A 25,266-nucleotide genomic window follows, 5' to 3' on the forward strand; every position below is an offset into this window, starting at 1 on the left:
GCTGTTGTGAGAATCTGGGCCAACTAGTCAGGATGAGTAGAGTTTGTCTAGTTTTTACAGGGAGCTGTAACGTCTATTAGGAATATTCAGGAAAAACAAGAATGACTCGGAAATACCGAGTCTCCACTGAAAAAAGAAAGATATCCCACCAGACTCTGAATTTAAATTCCTTTTGAAGCAGAGAGCTGTGCTTGGGAAATGTGTGCCTTTTAAAGTCTTTCCTGTCCGTAAGACACTGCATGCAAAGGCTGGCTTATCTCTCTTCAAGGTCTAAAATAAGAGCAGTGGTTTGGAAAGCACAAACCAAGGAGTGCACTGCTTTTACTCTCCTCTGGATCATCAAAGCCACACTGCTTTGGAAAGCAGATGTAAAGATTCAGTTTTCCACCTGACTCCTTCCAGGCCATGTGTAGACCAAGAAAAGTCGACATATCAAGGGCAAACTTTTTCACTGAAGGTGTTTAAACTGCATGGACAAAGACTTGTTTTTAGGCTTTGTGAAGGCACACAGTGACAGTGTTCCCCCCTGAATGTTTTGGAAACATTTTGAGACAAATACATGTTTTCCCAGTCTAAAACATGTGTTGTGTATATGCTAATGAGCTCTAAAATCCTCTCACCCACATGAGCTCCCATTTTTATTTTAAAGTGCAAATGGGCTAATACGCCTTTGAAATGTAATGTCTGGATTTCTCCAGAAAACCATATATTGTGTATATGCATTTGTGTGTGTGTGTGTGTGTGTGTGTGTGTGTATGTGATTGCGTGTGATTGCATATCTTGCTGTTTTTGTTTGTTATGGTTTTTTCTTTGGGATAGTTGGGCTTTCCAGAACCACGGATGAAACTTTTTTGTTCTTTTTTTCATATATTGACAGAAACACCATTTACTGAGAATATGATGTCAAATAAGACAGGATACCTTCATTGTAAGATTGGGGGGGGGGGAGAAAGTTTTTTTTTTAATTTTTTTAATTTTGTATGTTAAAAAAATGAGTCCTTAATTTCAACCTTTTGTTGTGTTTAAATAATGATTTTAAGCATTGTTAATTTCTGTAACAAGCTCACAGCTTTGCAAATTCAGTAGGTGGAACACGAAGCTGTGTCTTGGTCATGCTAGGAAGACAAATGGCTTCCTGTGTGTTGTGAATATCCGGGCTATTTTAGCACTGTCAAGGTGGCACTGGGGAACCTGACGCATTTCAGCACTATTTAGGTAGCACTAGGGACTCTGAAATTCCTGTACTGTATCCAAAGATTTTGGCACCAGTCTTTGCCACAGGTAGGCACAGTTCCTCTCCTCACACCAGGGCTGGGTTTGTGAGCAGTAAGAACTGCAGTGAAAAGGTATAGAGAAGTGTCTGCTCAATGCCTCTCACTGGAGAATGAGGTTTCTTTGTTTGGCAATGAAGTAACCAGGATAGAAAAAGCAGGATTCTCTTATTAATCCAGTTAGCTTTTGCTTTCTTGATATTCCCCCAAATACAGATGGGGGATGTTGACTATGAGAGATATGTGGGTTTTTTATTTTTATAATTGTACAAAATTAAGCAAATGTCAAATGTTTTATATACTTTATTAATGTTTTTTGAAAGGTACTTTCATATAGACATGATACTTTTTTTTTTTTTTTACAGCTTCAGTTGCTTGTCTTTTGGTATTTTTTTGTGTTATGGGCTTTGGTGAGCCAGAGGCAAATCTATAAGCCACTTTTGTTGCCAGGACATGCAATAAAATTTAAAAATAAATGAAAATACATTGAGAAATTGTGTTAATGCCTGTTTCTATCTATTTGCTCTTCCTTCAGACATCTTGGCCTTATTTCTCTTGCTGTGGGAGGGGAAGAAATACTTCAACTGAGGTCAAAAAAGAGTTTGCTGTCTAAATGGAGACTAGACTTCAGTGTGTCCTATGTTTTCTATTTTTTAATTGAAAATAAACTTTTGTACAATATATTCTGATTATTATTTTCTCCTCATCTCCTTCCAGATCCCCCATCCGACTCCATACCTTTCCTTTCTCTCTGTCGTTGGAGAATAGGCAAAAAAAAAAAAAGTAAAAAAATAAAATCTCATACAAAGCACTATGAAAAAAAATCTCTGAAAATGCCTTTGAGTTTGTATTGAGTTTATATTGAGCAGTATTTTGTACCAGTCTACTGCTAGGCATGGGGTCTGTCCTTGAGTGTGGGTTGTAGAGCCAGTGAGACTTCCCTGGAGAAAGCTAACTTTTCCTTTATAAGAGATTGTCAGTAGGAGATAGCTTCTTGGTTAGGGATGGAAGATCATGGCAGTTGTCCCCTCTTCGTGCTGGGACCCTACCTGGCTTTTACCTATGTAGTCCTTGGGCATGCTACCAAGGCCTGAGTTCATTCATGCCTTTGTCCTACTGTGTCTAGAAGGCACTGTTTCCTTGCTGTCTTCCATCCACTGGCTCTCACAGTCTTTCTGCCTTCTTATCCCTGAGATCTGAGAGGAAAGTTGATGGAGACATCTCATTTAGCACCGGGAATTCTAAGGTCTCTCATTCTCTGAACATTATCCAACATTGGCCAGACAAGTATATATTCTACTTTTGACTGCACGACCATCCCATGTGATGTTTATAAATAGCCTCTTCAACACTGAAGGAACAATGTGCAGAACACCCTGGTTATATAGGGAGATAGTGGCCTCTGAGTGAGATAGTCCAAGCAATATCTTTCCATTAAGTACATATATCATTCAGAAAATAAATGATCTCTAACAAAATGATCTAATAATTTTTATTAAATGGGAAACTTTATCCTCTTGTAGACCAACCTAGGGTGGCATGAAAATATCTAAAATATATCAAGAATTTTGCAGAATATTCATTATATATGTGAAGGACCTGGATAGAAAGACCTGGAGAGGACAGGAGCTCCACAAGGAGAGCAACAACCAAGAAATCTGGGCCCAGGGATCTTTTCAGAGACTGATACTCCAACCAAGGACCATTCATGGAGATAACCTAGAACCCCTGCACAGATGTAGCCTGTGGCAGCTCAGTGTCCAAGTGGGTTCTCTAGTAAGGGGAACAGGTACTGTCTCTGATATGAACTCATAGGCTGGCTCTTTGATCACTTTCCCCTGATTGGGGAGCAGCCTTGCCAGGCCACAGAGGAGGACAATCCAGCTAGTTCTGATAAGACCTGATAGGCTAGGGTCAGAGAGAAGGGGAGGAGGACATCCTTTAGCAGTGTACTTGGGGAGTGGAGGGGCAGGGGGGGAAATGAGAGAGGGAGGGAGGGCAGGATTGGGAGGGAATGAGCTTGGAGGCTACAGCTGGGATACAAAGTGAATAAACTAGAATTAATAAACAATTTTTTAAAAAAGAAAAAAAAAGCTATAGACACAAAGAGGAAAACGAAATGTAATTTCTTCTTATGGTCAGAGGATCTCTTAAACATTTTATAGCCTAGAGTAGGTTGCATAAGGTTAGTGATCTTGTTTCTTCATATCTAGAGAAATTTTCTTTCCTGTTTTGGCATTATAAAAACTGCCCTTTCCTTATTAATCAATTCTAACAAAAACCTTCTTCCTCAAAAAGCCATCACCATGGTTCTCTTTCTTTTATATAAGATTATCATATAATCACATCGTTTTCTCTTCCCTTTTTTCCCTCCAAAGCCTCCAACATATCCCTCCTTCATCTCTTTCAAACTCATGACCTCTTATTTCAGTAAGTCTCATCAACAGTATGTTTTTAAATAAAAGAAGGAGATCATTAGATATAGTGCCATTTAATGTGATAGCCACTAGTTACATTTGACTACTGAATCCTTAAATAGGGCTCAACAGAACTGAGATCATGAGTGCAAAGTACACTTGCACTTTCAGAGATTTAGAATAAAAATTAATGTAAAATAATTTTCAACATTTTGTGTTGATTACGTGCTGAAAGATAATAAGTTAAATTTCTTTAATTTTAAAAGTTCCTTTTCTAGATGCCTTCACACATTTAAAATAATATGACACCTAATTGTGGCACTCTCTTATTAACCAGCCTACAGAATGACACAATGAGAACATAGAAAGATGATGATACAAATATGCTATTAAATACTTGCATAGTTTTATACAGTCTTATCCATAAATAACACACCACCTTTCAAGAATGTTTGGAGGAATACAAAGTATAATATCTCTGCAGTCAGAATTTCATTTTATTTTTACAATGATACAAAGATTAAAATATTTTTAAAGAAGATAGTTCAAGCTTGTTAAGCTAGAAGACAACAAATGGAAATATGATGTGAAATTGATCATAAATTAATCCTCAGAGTGACATCCATGATGTTCTAAATTTAGTTTCTCAAGAACAAAGTTCAGTGGGTAAACAATTTAAGTCTCTGGATAAAAATGACAACTTCATTCAGAGAGTTATTTGACAGGAAAAATTTAAGCAGGTACTATTTTTGTAACAAAACCCTGACCATCCTAGGAGGACATGAGTTAGTATTCTCTTATATCTGATGATTCCCATGGACCAAATATTATGAGGTACCTCACAAGTATACAAATGTTAACCATAGGGCCTATCAAGGGTCACTGGAAATAAGCAGACAATATGAAGCTCAACTCTGAAATGAAAAGTGTAATTAGTTTTTGCAAATCTAATTACAATTTACAAAGTATTTTGAAAGCAAAGGACACAAACACTCTCTTCTAAATAATTAGAATATGTAATTTGTTCCTAACTTATTTTGGAATTTTGGATTTCCATGATGTAAATATGAGATGTGCAGTCAGAAACAACAAAAAATAAGAATATGCACAATATACGAGATTTCTGTTTATAAAGCAAATACATTCCGCATAACATGGCAACTCACAGGCAGTTTACTTCATTAAGGTCAAGAAAACAGAAAAATAACATTTTTTGTTTGTTCTTTAGTATCCCTTTAGTCTTTCTATTTCATTGGTAAAATTACTAAAATGTGTAAGAGCCAGAGGACCAGGAAATCTGCTGTGAGAGTGTGTGTCCTAAAAATGACAGGGAAGCTCTCAGATGTGATACCTCAGCTACATGACTGTGTAAATGACATCTGAACAGGGGTAGCATCAAAGAGGTGTTAACTGGGAGGAGGGAGAATCTTGCTAGGTACAGAGTGATGGGCAACTAAAGAATGCAAAGAGCAGGAAAATTAGTCTTCCCCAGTGATGAGTCCTCTATGTGGTTATCCAATACCAATTGGTCAGACCTGCAATCACATAGCTTCAAGCAACACTAAATGGACTCAGCTGATTGTATTTATTTATCCTCTGTGTATGTGTATAGATATATACAATATATGACTATGGATCAATATATGACTATGGCACAAAAAGAAGCCATAAATTTGAGAAGGAGCAAGAGGGAATGAGAGGGAGGGGCTGAAGGGAGCAAAGAGAAAGAAGGTAATGGTGTAATTATATTTTAACTTTTAAAAAAATTACTAAAATGTGATAAATAGAGACAGTGAAGGCCAGAAAAATAATGAATGATAAGAGTTCTTGGTATTACTTATTTAACATTAACAGTTATGGAGCCTAATTTGAAATAAATTTGCTAGAGCTATTTAAAATTTTCTTAGGATGTTTGAGATGCAAGGCTATATTTTAACGGTAAGTGCTGTGTTTGCCTTATCTAATATGATAGCACAACAATCCTGGTGGGAGTTGGTGCATTCTTGTTGGTAAGGTAAGATGACGCAGCCCTTTACTACATCAGAGTAATGGTATACAGTAGATCTGGAGAATATAGCCAGGCTCTGGAGTTGAATGGCAGCAAACCAACATATGTAGGGTTCAGCCTCTTTTTAAAGGTTCTTTCTCATTCGTGTTCACAATTTTCTGAGTAGCATGTGGTAGTGCAATCCTAAGTACAGAGTTCTTAGCGTTTGCTTTGTTCCTATAAAAGATGTAGCACCATCATTTTTCTGAACTTGATCGGCACTGTAATTTTTCCTGGTACTTAAGAGTTATTAAGTTATGCTGATTAGTGGATTTTTTATGGATAAATGCAGAGTGGAAGAAACGCTGGACTAAAGACATCTGGTGACTCAAATGAGATACTTGAAAATTGTAAGATGAGAGCCTTGAACCCCTGAGTTGTCCTTATTTCAGTAATACCTTTTTGGAAGTTAGCTAAAGAACAAGATTTTTAAAAACTCAGCAATGTAGAAAGGAGGTCATACTATCATGGCCAATCAGAGTGCCATGGAGCAATGTATACTCAGTATGGATTTTAAGCAAATGGAAACTTACTGCTTCTCCAGAAAATCCTTCCACAGAAAGTGTGTGTTAACATGGGTACAGCTCAGATATGTGCCGTTCACCAGTTTAGAGCGGTGGTTTTAGAGTCATGTTGGGTGTGTCTTTGAAATTTATGGGATTTTTTTTTTTTTTTTTACTCCCTACACTAAGTCCAAATCTGTGTTTGCGCCAAGTGGGTGGCAAGTACTGGCAGGTGTGTGGTTTTTATCAGAATTCTCAACCTAGGACCTCAGAGGACCAGCCTTTTGTAACTCAAAATAAAAGTTCAATATAGAGAGACAAGGACCAGGAAGTACTTTTGACTAGAGAGAGCTGAGATCAGAAATGACAGGAAATAGAGATGCAGTAAGCCCACAGTAAGCTCAAATGAGTTTGGCTCTATGACTGGGGAACACAGCCGCCTCATCTATCAGTTAAATTAGGGTGGTTTATGTTACAGGTGAGTATTTCTAAGCAGTAGGCATTACCTTCTATTAGTTGATCACTGTGCACTTCTGTTTTTTAACCAAGTTTTCACCAGCTGATCTAATTGTCCTCCAACTTGTTATCGCCCTCCTAATTAATAAGCATGCCTTATTAATAAGCATGAAAGCACTTTCAATACTTAGAATGCTGAGTGCGAGAATTTAAAAAAAAAATAAAAGGAAGCACAAAAGGCCAACCTATTTGCCAGATTCTGGACTGTGAAATGAATAGAAAAATTCTGTCATGTCACTCCGTGGGGCCTTCTGCCAAAAGATGTTTTGGAAATGATTAGAAAGTTTGTGTTCAGAATTGTGAGAATTAGAGGGACATCGGCACCAACACATATGTTGTATTAGAGCATGGGCTGACACTTTGTAAGTTTCCATGATAGAGTTCAGAAAAGATTGCATGTACACAATTCATTCTTCATTACCTTTGGGATTAGGGCAACTCTATGCCCCTTTCTCTTTCTTTTTTATTTTCTTGGCCCCTTAAAAGTATTGTCAGCCCAATTAACTCACTCCTAAACATCACAGAGTCAGTAAACATATATAGAAATTTGCTTGGCACCATTCCATTTTCCTGTTTCCCATCTTTCTGCAGAAGACACCGTGTTATATTCCATTCTCCCCTCAAACCCGATGTCACCAGGTTTGTAGTGGTGCCTTTTGGTGGATTTGATGGACAGAGCAAAGGCAGTGTTTTCATGTTATCATGTTTCAAACCTGAGCTTATAGATAGCTGCATGTCACCTCATCCTTATGAACGCCCACCCTCAGGCCTATGACACCTTCAAGAGCCGCATGTAAGGCAAGAAGCTGTGTGTAAGCCTGGTCTCACCAAAGGCTCACCAAAAGGTACCATGCTGTCTGATGGCTGTCTAGTGTTTGGTCAGCATTGAACAATCAGTGGGAGTTCTGTCTCCTCAGATAGTGCCCGGCTTCTTCCCTGGAATAATATCCTATTCATCCGAGAGTGGTTTGGCTGGCTTTCCTCTCTGTCTTTCATCTCCTTTAGCCTCATTACTTCTTGTCCTGCAGTATAATACCACAGTCTTTGCTCATCATCACAGCCTCTATAACACTTTGACCTCTCTTGGTGAGGGTGGCAGGAGAGTGAATGCCCGGTCTCTCCCATGATTGTAATGCATTCTTTCCTTCCCCAAGGAAAAGAGCTCCTCTGTCTCTTGGCTGAAAGATGATTTTCTTCCAGACTGCCCTCCAATTATTTCCAGTACGCTTGTGTAATACCAGGCTCTCTCTTCCTGTTGAATGGAATGGGTGTATTCATGGTGAGGAAATCAGGGATGATGCATGTTAGTAAGTGTGAGAAAATGATGCATAGATTGATCTAAGCAAAGGTTTGTGCATACGTGGTGTCACGTGGTGTCTTGGTTCTCTTTGCATTTCCTGTCAAAAACATTGCTCAGCTTCCTCTGACACTGTGCAAAGCATTTTGGGAATTTGACATTGAAACAAACACAGCTCTATGATTTTAGAAAGACAAACCTAGAAAGAATTGAGGAATCATTCTCATTGCACGGAGTAGGAAACTGAGCCCTGGGAAGAAGGGGAAAGGTACAGTTTCACAGGAAGGGAATTTTTAAATGGTTCGTAGTAAACCAGCTGACTTGCATCTTCAATTCCATTTTAGTGCAACCCCTCCTGACCTCTCTTTGCCTCAAGGCTCTCTTCCAGGCCATAGCACTTCCCTTGTGACTCTCTCTCTCAGTGGAACTTACCAAGGAAGCCTTTGGAGTACAAGTGGTTGTCTGAGGCTCATTCCTTTTCACCTTCAAGCTGGTTTTAGCCATAGACACTTGTGACCCACAAAAGTCTAGAACTCACAGTAGGAACTATTGGGACTACTTGTGAATTTTACACCCTTATATTGCCTCCTGCGGCCCCTGCCAGTTTGGTTTGATTCTTTTCTATCTTTGGATTCTAAATAAAAAGCAGAATGTTCACTTGCACCTGGATAAATAATGAGCAACATTCTAGACTGCACTAGGAGAAAACAAGTACCTGTGTGAGTCAGTGAGTGGTGTTGCCTGTCTACCAATAATTCCCTTTGGAAAACTTTGCCACGCCTTGGCTAAAGACATTCTGTTAGAACATGGGGCAGCCTGGGCTTAATGCCTGTGTTGCACACTATGGAGTAGTCAGCATCAGAGGGAACAGAAAGGAAATATGTGTTGAATGGCAGGGTAATGAGCACTTGCATTCTGTGGGCTGATCCCCTAATTCCATCTCAGTTTTAAAGCTGATAATCTAGAAAAGGTTATTCAAATTCAAATTCATTTTGACTGACTCATTACTTGGGTAAATGGAGATAGCTATGGTATTGTGAAACTTTGTTTGGAAATCTACTTTAAAATACCAAAGCATTTAAAATATATCTAAAATATGCTCAGCACTATTATTATTATTATTATTATTATTATTATTATGTGTGATATGTAAGTGGGGATATGTGTACAAGTAAGTTCTCTCCTTCTGTCCTTACATATATTCCATGGACCTGGCTGACGTCATCAGTCTGGCACAACAAGCTATTTATCTGCTAAGCCATCTCAGTGGCTTATCGCTTTCATTTTTAGTGAGGAAACATCAATATTTCTAACATGGGTAACACCTGGCACCCTACCAGGTCAAAGCTAATCTGTGCTTTAAGGTCTTGAGAATGGATTTCTCCAAGAAACACCCTTTTATGAATCATGGTGCTGAAACCAGCCTTTCCTGGCTCGTTTGGATTTTGTTTCATTGTTTGTTTTCTTGTTTTTGGTTTTGTTTGCCAAAAATGTGATTCCATACTTTGGAAGAAAGGCATCACACTAGTGACCTCTCTTCCCCCTCCTTTCCTTTCTCCTCTTCACTTACCTTTGCTCTTATTTCTTTATTCCATCATTTCAAACACAACGCAGAGTCCAAACGTGGGATATGCAGGGACCAACAGAAAGAGAAATTGCGGGAGTATTCTACAGGAGTGGAAGGGGCAAAGCCTGGGTTTTTAATTTTACTCTCACATTTATGAGTGCATCCTTAGACTGAACAGGTAGATCCTCGTCTCCACATCTCCAAAGACAGCGTGGAAAAGCTGGGACTACTCCTCTCCTTTCGCTTTTCTAAAGATTCATGATAATACATGTCTTTCCCCACGATTTGTGGAATGAAAAATGAAACAGAGCCTTTGAGAAATAACATGAATGTCTAAGTCACAAAGCTGGTAGAATCAGGGTCACACCAAGCCTCTCTTTTTGAGCCCAGAGCTCCTGTTCATGGTACAAGTGTCCCCAGTCATCATTTGATGGGTCATACCTTTGGGCTAAACATACATACACCTAGGAAACAGGTTATCTTGCTTTAGTGAAAGAGAGAGTAAACCTTCTAAAGTCTTCTCAGTTGCAGATTACATCCAGTAACCCCGAATCTACCAGACTCCATGAAACACGAGACCCCTCCAGGAGCATCCATGGCCAGCAAGATACCAGAGACTAAAGTCTACCAACTTTACTATTCAACATCCCTGGCTACAATTCATCCTTCTCAGAGAACTGCTTTTCTGTTGCTCTCTGATGGGTGTCAGTCCAACACTCGTTAAATAATCATTTGTAGAATTTAAAAACTCCTTGAATTTTCAGGTTTTTATTTTATTTTATGTATGTATGTATGTATGTATGTATGTATGTATTTATTTATTTATTTATTTTTGCATCTGTTACACCATTTACTTCAGCAGGATGCCTGGACCCAATGCCATTCATCTCAGTCAACTCTTTATACTTCATCTTTTAAGAACCCAAACACTTCCTCCACACTGAAGCAAACTGATTCCCCATAGAAGACTCCACAGTACTTAGCTGAGTCCTGTTTCATGAAGAGATGGGATGTGTGTGGACTCTGCCACTCAGTCTGACCTGTATTTGAAAGCTAAGAGGCATTTTAATTGTTTTGAGGCAGGGTATAAACACACATACCCATCTGACAGGGAAAAGGAAATGGAAAAATTTACGAGTGTCAGCTACTTCCAACTCTCCCAAGTATGTATTAAAAATGCCTTCTGAAAAGCCCTGGTAGGTATCCTTGACACAGATGAGCCTCACTGGTCAGCATGTATATTCTGGATGCTCTGTGGCATTCACATGCATCGTTCAATAGGTTGGATGAACTCTTACCTTTGCAGATGTCACACGGCCTGCTTTATGTGCCTGTTTTGTGGCTGATAGTTTAAAAGCTTCTCCCACACAGGAGGCATTTCTCCGAGCTTCTAAATAAGGTCCTGAAAGTACGCTAAGCATTTAGTGAAGGTTCGGCAATTGCGCGGTAAGTTATAATAAATATTACGCAAGCTGGGAAAATGGGTGATATCCTTTTCTGTATCTGAATGGGCTGTGGTAGAAGAAAAGGGTCGAGGGAAGAGGTTCAGGGAGAGCATATCCCGCATTGATTTTTCACACGTATTTCACATATTTATGGTGTTTTCCTTGTCAGGCACACTACACGTAGCGTCAGCTGTGATCTGTTGTCTGTCCTTAAATGGATAGTGCTGTATTAATGTTGTTTGTTTGTTTGTTTGTTTGTTTTCAGTCAGGGCTGTAGATTTCACCTGCTGTTTTCTCTCCGTTTCTTCCCAGATCCTTGATCATCAACATGGTTCACCATCACTTCTCCTTGAATCTCCATGACCTTAACAGTAACATGTTTCTTCGGGAAGGAAAAGCGTTCAATGTCTGTAATCAGAACTGACGCTTTATGGAAGCTTTTCTCTAATCTACATGCATTTGATACTTTTAAAGATTTAGGAAGTTGCGCTGGAGAGATGGGTTAGTGATTAAGAACATTTGTTGCCCTTGTAGTGGACCCAGGTCCAACTTCCAGCACCCCTATAATGGCTCACAGCCATCTGTAATTCCAGTTCCAGGAAATCTAATGCCCTCTCTGACATCCAAAGGCACCAGGCACTCAGGAAATGTAGTCATACATGCAGACAAAACAATTGTGAACACACATCAAAATATATAAATCTAAAAAGAAAAAAAAAGATATGGTAAGTTGAAATAGAATCTTATGTGTCTACATATGTACTCCACAGAAATTATGACTGTTAATATCTATTAGTATTTATTACAAGATATATGTGTTTGTTTTATATAGATCAAACATACCATGTAAAACTTTCTTCATGCCATGGCCACAGACCTACACATCTTTGTTTATTAGTCTATATTATATTGGGTAGGAAACAATGTGCCTCAGAAGTGTAACTCCTCCAATCTAGTTTTGAGCTGATCTTTCTGGTACAGATAGCTAAAATATGTGGAACTAGGATAGTAATCAAAAATGTATTCATGTGTGGCAGCTCTGGGACATCTTACATCAGATTCTATGTAACCTTATCAGCCTGTAAACCAAGTAACTTGACTGATCTCTCACACATGATATCGTCCAGGCTTTGCCAGAGAAACAGAACCAATGGAATAGAGATAACGGGAGGCTCATGGATGCTAGATGATAAGCAGTCCAAGGATCTGTTTGCAAACTGTAGGACTGTGAAAGCTCTGGTATGACTCTGTGTGAGCCTGAATCCTGAAAAGTGATGGTATGAGGGTGTTCAACTAGGAAGGCTACTGTTGGAAAAACAGAGGGATTTTCTACCTTTTGGACAAGGCAGACTTCTATTCATGGCTTGGTGGATGAGGTCCACACACACTTCTGGCCTTCTATTCCACACAGTCCAGTGATTCAAATGCTAATCTCTTCTAGAGCAATGTCTCAGGCACATCAAGAAAAATGTCTTGCTAACTATTAGGGGTTTTCTTAGCCCAATCAGATTGGCACACTGAGCTAGCCATATTACATACAAAGCAGCAAAAGTTCAAACATTTGGAATAACTTACCAAAGACCACTCAGAGATTCAGTAGAAAAAGCAGAACTGAAACTTTTGTTGTTGTTGTTGTTTTCCCCTTTTTCTTTTTCATTCCAGAGCTTTTTCTCTACTCTCTGCTCTTGGTATCTCTTCTAAAATAATTGAATAACGCACACACACACACACATACACACACACACACGAATATGATTGTAAGATGTAGGTCCATCTTGATGCTTTATCTTTATGGCAATATATCTTGGCTTTTTCTGTTAGGTTCACATTATCTGGAGTCTGGGAAAAAGGCACTTGAAGACATAGATATACAACCAGTATCAGTGAGACCTTATAATGTAATATTCCGCTATGAATGACTTGGAGAAACATGCTTTGGGAAGGAGATCTGGAGGATGTCAGAGGAGAGCAGGATGTGGACTCCTTTATGTTGAGATCACAAGAGCAAAACCCTGATGGTATGCCAACATAGGAGGGCTTCCATAGCTAGAGACATGAACATGAGTTTCAAACATGATTAAAGCTCAGGAAAATAAAACCAGAGCATTTACTGCATTTCTAGTATTCTACAACCAAACTCAACATCTACAAATTGTTTGTTAGCCAGCCTTCGTAATACTAAGATTTTTTGTTGAGTTACCCCTAGAGTAGGAGCTTGCTCTTTTTAAGCCAAAACATGGGAGTTGCAAGGAGGCTAACAATCCTCCATGTGACTGTCACAATGTGTGCACGTTGTGTGGAAGAAGCTGATGCCAATCAGTGTTCACAGGTACTATGAGTGATGACCCTGCCACTCTACAGTTAATGCTATTCCACGTATCATCAAAGTTGATCTCCTAAGATCAGGAAGCCAGTCAGTGATTGAGCTGAGTGACTACTTGACTTTCTTTTTCATATTCCTCTCAATATTCTATCATACTATGGTAGCGTAACATTCTTAAGCTCTCCCCATCTTTCTTGGACAAGGCATGTTCAAATTCACCTTTAACTAGTAGCATATTAGCAAAATCCTATAACTGAATGACTTACCCCGTATGTAATTAACTGAACCTGCATTTGGATTCATTATTCATGTCTTACATAGCATAAAGGCAAGCCTGTCTTTCTCTACATCTCCCTACTGGATTGTTTAGCTTAATCAAAAGAAATAATGCCCGTCATGGTTACCTCACATGGTTACTGTGTGCCACTTTACCCATACACTGTTGTTTCCAAGACAGTTTAGAGACAGAGCTAGCAAAAAGGAAGTTGATGTATGTGGACCTAGGTGGAGAGCCAGTTTCATCAAACCTAGGGAATGCTTTATTCTTCAAAGACCTTAAGTATTCATGTTGTTCCAGTTTAGCTAAAGCCTGCCTTGAAAAGAGATCCAGGATGCTTTCTGCCACTAACCTAATCCCACTGAAAGCTTCTTCAATTAAATCAAGCTTTAGGGTCCAAGAAATAGACAACTGATTTAACCCTCCATGACTCAACTTCTCCTTCCTCATTGCTCTTGTCTACCAGCCAGGAATGTGAGGAGGAAATGAGTTGGATCAAGACTATGCACCAGATCCATGAAGCCAAGAACCTGGCCCTGAACACACCCGAGATTGTTTTCCAACAAAATACCTGTACTTTAGAGTAAGCATATTCCAGTATGTGGGTCCCGGTGAGTAAGAATCTCACATTTATGAGTCTGGAAAGAACATGAATGAGAGGAAGGTACATATACCCATGCAAGGAGTTTTGGGTGTGGCCATCATATTGGCATTAACAAGAACTGGCTAATTCATTACCATAGCCTGTACTGATGCTACTTCTATCGTTTAGGAAATAAAATCATAATATACAAATGATTTAGTTGTACTGTTCCAATGGAAAATAATCTGAGGATGCTGTAACTGACCTGGAGAGGAGAGGAAGCCACCCAATTAAGAGGCACCATGTGAGGCGAAGTTCTGAGACAATACCTTTAGCCTGAACTTGAAACTGAACTCTACTGTGTCAAGTTCGGATAAAGGGACTCATCCTGAAGCTGGAGATAGTGGAACTTCACTTACCTCCCATTGATAAAATGCCTCTTTCTGAGTTAAGTAAACTTCCAGGCCCTTCCAACTTTTGGTGTTGCAATAAATCCAAAGACAGCCATGGTTACTGGCTATGGAGAGTGAAACCTGTTAAATAAAGTAAATATACATATTCAAGAACAAGATTTCTGAAATGTGTAGAGACACCAATCCAACAGCATCACATTGATTATACTGTGTGAAATTTCCTTTTTTTATTAATTAATTCAATATTTTCAGGTCTTTTTTTTTCAGAATTCTTTATTTATTTTTTATTTTTATTAATTGCAGTTTATTCACTTTGTATCCCAGCTGTAGCCCCCTCCCCAATTTCCTCCCTATCCCACCCTCCCTCCCTCTTCTCCTATGCTCTTCCCCCAGTCCAATGATAGGGAAAGTCCTCCTCCCCTTCCATCTGACCATAGTCTATCAGGTCTCATTAGGACTGGCTTCTTTGTCTTCCTCTGTGGACTGGTCAGGCTCCTCCTCCTATAGGTGGAGGTGATCAAAGAGTCAGCCCATGAGTTCATGTCAGAGATCGTCCCTGTTCCTATTATTGGAGAACCCTCTTGGACACTGAGCTGCCATGGGCTACTTCTGTGCAGAGGTTCTAGGTTATCACCATCCATGGTCCTTGTTTGGAGTATCAGTTTCAGAAAAGACCCCTCGGCTCAGATTTTTTGGTTCTGTTGCTCTTCTTGTGGAGTTCCTGTTCCCCCCAGGTCTTTCTATCTCCCCTTTCTTTCATAAGATTTCCTGTACTCTGCTGAAAGTTTGGCTATGAATCTCAGCATATGTTTTGAATACCCTGCTGGGTAGTCTTTCAGAGGCTCTCCGTGATAGGCTCCTGTCCTATTCCCTGTTTTCTCCCTCTTCCAATGTCTTTCCCATTTGCCTTTCTGAATGAAAATTGAACATCTTACCTAGGGTCTTCTTTCTTGATTAGCTTTCTTAGGTGTACAGATTTTACTATGAGTATCCTGTATTATATGCCTAATATCCAATTAGAAGTGAGTATATACCATGTGTGTCTTTCTGCTTCTGGGATACCTCACTCAGGATGATCTTTTTCCCATTCCCACCATTTGCCTGCAAATTTCATGATTTCCTTGTTTTTAATTGCTGAGTAGTATTCCACTGTGTAACTGTACCACAATTTCTGTATCCATTCCTCAACTGAGGGACATCTGGGTTGTGTACGTTAGGCACTCACTGTACATAGAACTTCAAGCCCAGCTTGAATGTTTTGATACTTTACATGGTCCATAATAGTTGCCCAAGCTGTTCTTGATCTCAGTATTTAAACCTGTCAGACCTAAACTGATATTCTTACATATACTTCACATGGTGGATTGGGCACCACTTACACTGTGTCATACGTTATGTAGCTCAGCATTCCCACTATATTTATTGGTTCCATGATTTTGCTTAGGTTATTATACCTGTCTGCAACTCAGAAAGTAGGGAAGTCATTTTGATAAATATATAAAAGAGATCAGTCCAACTTTTAATAATCCGGTAAGAAAGTAAAATATCTCAATAAATATGTATGCTTTTTAACACAGCAACAAATAATATTCCTCATTTATTTATGCAATACACACTATACATGCACACACACGCACAACACCTACACGTGTTGTAGTTTCCTATCTAACAGAAGTTACAGATAAATTTAGACATATTTTAACAGGCAAGACAAATTATCAGCCTGTGCACACACAAACTGGCAACGTTATAGGAACAGGAAGAATAATGCCCATAGCTTGCAATGTTTGGGAATCCACATTTACCAACAACTTGAACAGAGATAACTATCCCTGGCTTTGTAGTTTTTCATTTGTTATCCTGTGGTGTCTGGGAAAGGCGTTGTGCCCCCATTATAGGGTATCTGCATTTAAATTCCTTTTATATTATAAGTAAATGTACATGTTTTCATTTTAGGAAGATTCTACAAAAGTGGTTTCCATAATGCGTTGTCAAATGTCATTAGTGTTTCTTCACCATACTCTCTCCTTAACCCTGCCCTTCCATTGCCTGACCTATTTAACACTTCCTGTTCCCTTAGTCCCTTTTCCCCTTAAAAGCCATCTGTGATTAACCCTTTCCCCTTGTAATCCCTCCATGATCCTTCCTCGATTTCATGACCTCTATGAGTACTTTGATTTTTAAACCCACATATCTAAAAATTCAAAGCTACCGTTCATTTATGAGAGATAATATTTGGCTTTTGTACTTCTGAGCCTGGGTTACCTAATTCAGAATGATTATTTCCTGACCCATGAATTACTTGTAAATTTCAACACTTTATTTATTTATTTGTTTACAGCTGGATGGTATTCCATTGTATAGATGCCCCATATTTTCATTGTACACTTATGAGTTGATAGACATTTTAGGCTACTTCCGTTTACTGATTATTATGAACAGAGAAACAATGAGCATAAATGAATAAATGTATTTATACTTGGATAAAGATTCCTTTGGATATATGTCCAAGAGTGATATAGCTGTCTATATGGGGGAGCTATTTCTGACTTTTTTGGCAAGCCCCTGATTTCTATAGTGGTACTCTCGTCAAAAATACATAAGCATTCCACTTTCTCCACATCTATTTGTTACAATTGTTGTCATCTTTTTTTATCTTATCCATCTGACTGAGGTGAGGTGAAAGCTCAAAGTAGGTTTAATTTGAATTTTCTATGGCTGAATATACCACATAGCATTTGGAAACATGGAGAAATCAAGCTGGTGCTCTGATACCAGCCTGGATGCTTCATTCCTGTTGCCTACTTTTGGAGTTCTGCAAAGTTATATGCTTGCTACTGGGGGCAAAGGGAAGTAATCAACAGTTTTATCCAGCAGAAATCCTGAGCTTTAGTAATGACTGGTCTGGCAAGGCATCCTCATGTGTGTGGTAGTGGCATAGTATGTGATGGAAGTAACTAACTACTTCTGATTAAATTTAAAGTCCACTCTAACATGATAGAACTCATACCAGTACCAGTAACTAGACCAAAAACCTATGGGTGCCTAGATTGTAGGCCTTAAATGAGACCAAACTACTACCGTTCTTTAAATGGTCATAGTGTTAAACCACATTCTAATAAGTTATCTCTAAACACATATATTAGTGTTGGTTTCCACCATCATCAAAGAAGCTTCTTTTTCCAGTATCTGGCAATTAGTTCAGAGACTCACAACTGGTCAACATGCAAAGAATAAAGGAGTGTGGAGTGCTCAACCCTAAATGGTACATCTATATCATACTCCTTGCCCCTGAGGCTCAGGGATCTTTATGGAAAAGGGGTATAGAAAGATTATAAGAGCCAGACCTATTGGGTGATGAGAGTAACGCAGTGTTTTATGCACATGAAGAGATTTTGCACATGTGAACTTACAGTGCCTGTGTGTTTGTATACAACACCTGAAAAAGATCAAGCCAGGCTAAAATCTCAGCATGGACTAGAAAGCAGTAACTGAGGCCTCATCCCATATTGACATTTGATGGCTTATAGGGTAAGGTTTTTTTTTTTTGTTTTTTTTTTTTTTAGGGACGGCCCTTGAAAGCCTATCCTTGCTTTAACAGATGGTCCTACACCCATAGGAGGCTGACAGTACTAAGTAGAGTCTGTTTTTTTTTTTTTCTGCACATAAATTTAGGTGAGAAAAGTGGTTTGGGGGCATAGGGGCAGAATTGGATAAAAGATAATAGGGATTAGATTTGAACAAAACACATTATGTGCTTTCGTGAAGTTCTCGACAATTAAATGTAAAGATACAAAGAAGTCAGAAGGCAGGCAGGGTGGTAACTTTGCAGTGACAGCCAAGAATAGAGGGCAGCAAGGTCAGAGTCAGGGCAAGACACCAGATCAGATCATGCACAGGCAAAATAACACACACTATGGCATACAAATTGTATTTAATTTGTCTGGAAAAAAAATCACTAAAGAGTTCCGAGTACACAAGGACGGATCTCAATCATGTTTGTAAGAGGCTATTCTCTTTTCCATATGACTCCCTGAGAATATGGTATTTGTATTTATGCCAATCACTTTCTAAAAACATACCCACATGTCACACATTATTCTAGCTCAGTATGAAAACTTAACAGCAATAGTAAGCCCTGTTTTGTAGGCATAAGGTTGCTGTATAATTCAAATTCTGGTTTCTATACCCCACCATTTTTGGTTGCAATCCTCGTTCTGAGAATCTCCTGTCTCAATGTTGTGTTAACACTGTTCCCCAGTTGTCCCCTGGTATGCCAATAAAACAGCTTATAGCAGATTGCTGAGGAGGGGAAAGAATAGGGCTAGACTTCCTGCCAGCCAGGGGAGGAGAAATGAGAGGAAGAAGTAAGGAATTTAGCCATAAGCAGATGTCCAAGAGAGATCAGGAGAAACAGCTCAGCAGGGAAAGTTACAAAGTGCAAGTATCTCTGGGATGTATTTTGGGAAGAAGCCAGATTAGTTTAGAAGGTTAAGAATAGAGTTAATACTGCTCAAGATTGTGCTATGAAGCTTGTTAAAATAATATAATAGAGTCTCAATTATCTGTATAATAGCAAGGTTAAGAGAGAAACTAAGGAAAACAAACAGTTTTATAAAATTAAGCTTAACACTGTGTACTCTTTTCCTTTGTGTGATAAAATTGTATTTCAGATACTAGCAACAGTCTAATATTTGTAGAGTAATAAACATAAATGATCTCTAATATAAAGATTAAATTGTGAAAGCACATCATAACATCTTAACCTTTAATTTTTATACTGGTCTCCAGTTTTCATCCAAGATTTTTGTGTTTTGTTTTGTTATTAAGTATAGTATCTTTCCTCAATATAACTACCTTGCAGAAATCTCTTGTGACAATGCACCTGGTTTGCTCAAAGAAAAACTGTACCACTGGAAATATTTTACCTATACAATTTCAAGTAAATGTCCTCCATTCACATCTATGTTTGCTCACCACTGACTCCAGAGCAAAGTCCAAAGTCTTACCCAATAGTATGGGTCTACACCTCCTCCTCCTCATCTAGCCAACTTCTCTGTACCTTTTCTACAATGGTCTGCAATAACTAGTCCTCATTGTCCTACAAATTTGTACATTATGTACAAATTTTCTGTGTCATTGTTTATTTCTGTTACCAGTCTATATACGATCTCTCTCAGCCAAGTTCAAGTCTCATCTGTGTTGTATTTAGGGCCACTCAAGTCTCACTCTGAATGATTTTTTTCAGTTGTCACACTTATTATATCATCTGTATGATTATTACTGATATTCTAAAGACGATGTCTTCATGAGAATCTTCAGAGATTCCATTTAGTGACCATATCTTTGTGGTCTAGAAACTTGGTATACAACACTGGACTTTAAAATAGATAATTCAGACATATCACTATTTGATCATTATTGAAACCTCCTCCCTCTCCTGGTAAGTTTTCTCTCTAAAGCATATTTGAGTCTCAATTCACACACTTGAATGTGCAAGAAATTTAATTTTTATTAAATTTTATATTAATTTACATTTCAGTCTCTCATCCTACCTTGTAATGTGCTGGTCCAAGTTCTGATTGGGGCTTCAAGTCTATTCAGCCTATATATTCAGGTCTACATTAAGGATGCTAGAGTCCTATCTCATCCTCAGGCATTGGTCCATGATCTTTGTTTTTCAGAAGTTTTGTTTCTCCCATGTTCATGAGCAATTGCAGGCCTGCATCATTATCCATATGGGCTCAGAGGCATGTTCATCTCTGTGATGCTGACTAGGTTCCGTCTGCCAGTTCTCATGATTAGTGTTTCCATAAAAGGTCTTAGTATATTCTTGGGTCAGAGAGCATGGCTCTTCTCTCCTGTGTCCACATAGGTAAATTCTCATCTCTATTTAATTATGGTTCCTTCTTTCTCTGTGTGTGCTGGTTAGATTTTTGTTTCTGTTTTGTTTTGTTTCTCTTAACTTGACACAGGCTACAGTCATTTGGAGAGAAAGATCCTCAACTGAGAAGATGCCTACATCATATTTACCTGAAGGCAAGTTTGTCTGGCATTTTCTTGATGAATGATTGATGTGAGAAGGCCCAGAGCTCCATGAGCAGTATCATCCCTGGGAAGATGGTTCTGGGTTATATAAGAAAACAAGCTGAATAACCATGGAGTACAATTAATTTGTGCCTCTAAGTTCCTTACTTGAGTTCCTAAGTGAGCTTCTCTCAATGGATTAAGACCTAGGATATATAAGACAAATAAACCCTTTCCTCCTTCCTCTTCTTCCTCCTCCCCATTCTACCTTTCCCCCTCTTTCTCTCTCATTCTGGACAATATCACCTTTCAAATGTTTTTCCCTTTTGCACCAATTCTGTAAGTTACAGAATTATATCCAAGTTTACAGAAAGCATTAGATAATTATTTTCCAACTCTATTTTGAAACTTCTCTTTTTAAACCAACAGCACTGGAACAACCATTGTTTTGATGAAGGAGATTTATTTACATTGCCAGAAAAAAAAAGTGAGCTTAGTATTCTATCCTATCATAAACATTTTAATAAATATAATAAATATATTCTCCTGTACATAACCCATAAACTTAGTGTCTATCTTGTTGCACTTCTTGTCCTAGAATTAGGCCTGATTGCAACAGGTATACCTAGAGGATCTCCTTATGAAAATAATTAATGAACTACTTCAATAATGAAGTAGTTGGAGATGAAATATGGATGAAAAGAAACTGCATGCTAGAAGTTCAGGTGAAAAAGAAAACAGATTATTTTTCTCATCTTTCTGAAAGTACAATTGCTCTAGACATTTGGCACACAATATTTTGTTAAGAGTGATAATGCTAACAGTGTTTTTTTAATTTATTTATTTTTATATTAATCACAGGTTATTTACTTTGTATCCCAGCCGTAGTTCCCTTCCTCATTCCCTCCCAATCCCACCCTCCCTCCCTCATCTTCTCCCTGCCCCTTTCCAAGTCCACTAATAGGGTAGGACCTCCTCCCCTTCCATCTGACCCTAGCTTATCAAGTCTCTTCAGGACTGGCTGCAATGTCCTCTTTTGTGGCCTAGCAAGGCTGCTCCTCCCTCGGGGGTGGAGGGTCAAAGAGCTCGCCATTGAGTTCATGTCAGAAATAGTCCCTGTTCCCCTTATTAGAGAACCCATTTGGACACTGAGTTACCATGGGCTATATCAGAGCAGGGGTTCTAGGTTATATCCATTATAGATCAATTATACGTTTCTTTTTCTTCTCAAGGAAAGAATCTCCTACTCTTCAAAGCAGGGAGCATACTTCTTTTCCAAAGGTCGCACAATATCTGCCCCATCACTGAGAAAGTCAGGCAGCAACTCAAAGCAGGAACTGAAGCAGAGATCATAGAAGAACAATGCTTACTGGCTTGCTCTCCATGACTTGCACAGTCTGCTGCCCAATCATGGCACTGCCCACTATGAGCTGTGCCTTCCTACATCTGCCTGACAGACTGCCTATTGGTCAATCTTATGGACTCATTTTATCAATTGAGAATTCCTCTTACTGAGCTCTAGTTTGTGCCAAGGTAACAAAATCCAACCAGGACAGTTGAGGAAAAATTGTGGGCCCAGCGGTCTTGTCCTTCCTTGCTTAGCACTTACACACTAATTTACAGAAACAAAACAAAACAAACATCATTTTAGGTTCCGTCCCAGCAGAAGCTGAAATAAAATTATTGGAATATACAAGACCAGTCCTCACTCTCAGAAATTTTACAAACTGATTTTGGAAAGAAAACAAAATTGATGGAAATATAAAATATGAGAGCTGAAACTGTTGAAGACATAAGACATTAAGGAAACACCAAGAAAGGAAGGAGTGACTCCAGCTAAAGGAGAGTGGTTCAGTGAGAAAGTCACATTTGACCTGGAGATTTTGATTTTCCAGGCAAAGAAGGCAAGGAATGCTTCCCAGAAAAATAAATAAAATATTCATACTTGTATCAGGGAAGGGAATCATTTTGCCACAAAATTTAACTAAGGTTCTCAATTCAGGTGCACAAGGTGTGGGAAAGAGTGATGAAAGATGGATCCGGTAAGGCTGGTTGCATTCTGGCAAGGTCACATTGTACCACGCTTGCCAGAACTTCAAACTCTGTTTACGTAAATATGGTGCGCCACAATTCAAGCATGTGACATAGAAACTCAGGGAAGCACTGAACAGGAGTGAGGCATTCTAGAAACGTCACTCCGGAAACTCTGTGGCAATTGGAGGAAAGCAGAGGGATAGTGACCGTGCAGGGTCAGGTGCTATGAAATAACGCCAGCTAGTGCTCAGCAGAGCAGCCCTGTAGAACACTGTGGGCTAACTTACACTAATCAGGGAACACTACTCTAAATCAACGGTCCCTCCTCCAGCCAGAACACCACCCAGCTCAGTCCTGAATCCTTTTGTGCAGCTCATTCCCGAGGTCAAAAAAGGAATCGACGTGTTTTTCTTCAGTGCCTTTGTCAGGAGCTCTCTGGGGCGTTTTCCTCAGTTTGGAAATACTCATTTAGAGGTGAATTGCTAACAAATACCCGAGCTTCTTTACCAATCTGATCTGAACCGCCGAGAATTGTGTCCGAGTTTGACCCTTTGCAGTCTCTAACACTAACAAAAGTCAGGCCATATACTGGGCAATCAGTAGTTGTTGACTATGGAAGATGAACGAAAATGGGGAGAAAATAGAAGGGAGGCACGGTACTTAGAAACAGTATTTATTCATTTTTTTAAAATTTATAAACAAAAAATTCAGCAGCCGATTTAATTATTGTTATTATTATTATTATTATTATTATTATTATTATTATTATTATTATTTTGCCCTTTACATTTACATTTTCTGTCCAGCTTATTTTATTCCCTGGATGCAAAATCCCCAAATACAACGCCACCAGCAGCATTTCATTCTTTTTTTTAACCTAGGGCAAACAATTTTTCAATCATGACTTTAAATTTGATGAGGTTCCATTAAGAAACCCCATGTATGTCCTACTTCTAACAGGCAAACATATAAAGAGACCGTCAAAGCACTTCGTTAAAGGCAGGAAGATTAAGGAAGAAGATTGCACAAGCAGCCACCCACACGGGTGTTGCAAGGCTAACAGTCAGCCTGAATCATCACCCTAAAGCAGCCTGTACTCCTTCCAACTCCTGGCTTCAGCTCACCATTCAAGATGCAAGAAAGTAAAATGTTGGTGTTGGTGACCAAGAAAGCAGGTGTGTTTCTTTTTCCTTAGTTACTCTTATCCCTTGGGCAACAATTGTTTCTTGTTTTTGACTTGGTAAACAAATCTCTTGGGTGGTAATTAAAGAACTTATACAAGTCTTAAGATCACAAAGAATAATATTTGGTCCTGTTTCTAGCAGGAGAGGTACTGGTTTATCGTCTCAGAAACTAGCTTTTAAATAAGCTTTCTCCACCCATAGCTCCATTCAGCAATGGCGCCACACATTAGTCACCCCTGCCTTCACTGGACTCTTCTCTGAACCCTTATTTTTCTCTTCTTTTATCTCACTTTATGCTTGCTATCCCAAACTGCAGTATAGCTCTAACAGCAATTCCAATGATTCTTGAATAGTCAATCGAATCTTGTTTCCGCAGTCTGTCTCATCAGTCTTAGCTAACTATAACTTTTTGCCTTCCTCCAACACATAATCTGTGCACCTTATACATCATTTTTCTCCTTTTTTCCACTTTTAATTTAGTTAAAGTATTATTAGACTACTTTGTTTCTGTATTATCTTGCTTTTGGATCGCTAATCTCCCTTAAGTCAAGAAATAAAAAAATATAAATCTGTTCTATTTGAAACCCAGATTGATGTGCTAGATAATGTAAGCAAGTGAGAGCAGGTAATGAGTAAATTATTATTGAAAACTAATTTAAGAATCTTCATGATAGCAAATATAAATACAACAGGGTAATAAGATTGCAAATAGAATAAATGATTGTGTGAAAAAAGCAAGATCGTTGTGATTGTTGTATTTAAGTACTGATTTTCAAATCAAACTCCCAGGAAATCAATGAGAGAGGACAGAAAACCAGCAGATCAAATAACACTTATAATTTAGTTAGAGGTAAGAGAAAGTGGGAATTTGTTCTATTAAAGTTTGAAAATCGACATAAGATTCCCATAATGCACTATAAAATCAAGTTGATCTACCAGTAATCTCTGAGCTGAAAGAAATTAAAATGCCTCCCAAAGGGATTAAGGTGGTGGTATGGATGTTAAAATTTTACTCTGTCATTTCAAGCACTCAATTAAGAATCACTTGTTTTTCCAGGGCACCGTAAAATGATCTAGAGATGAAAAAATCTCACTAGAAACAGGCTAGTGTGGGCAAATATATACAGAACGAATCAAAACAACATAACAACTCAATTCAAGAAAGTCTTTGTACCTTAGTAAAGATACATATGAAAACATACCCACCCTTGGGAAATTATTTAATAAAACAAAGTTAAGGGCTGGGAAAATGGCTTTGTTGGTAAAGTACTTGCTTTGCAAGTCTGAAGGTGAGTTTGATTCCATGAGCCAAATGGAAGAAGAAGAAGAAGAAGAAGAAGAAGAAGAAGAAGAAGAAGAAGA

This window comes from Psammomys obesus, unplaced genomic scaffold (assembly GCF_907164565.1).
Source record: "Psammomys obesus unplaced genomic scaffold, mPsaObe1.curated_primary_1811, whole genome shotgun sequence".
NCBI classification, from domain to species: domain Eukaryota; kingdom Metazoa; phylum Chordata; class Mammalia; order Rodentia; family Muridae; genus Psammomys; species Psammomys obesus.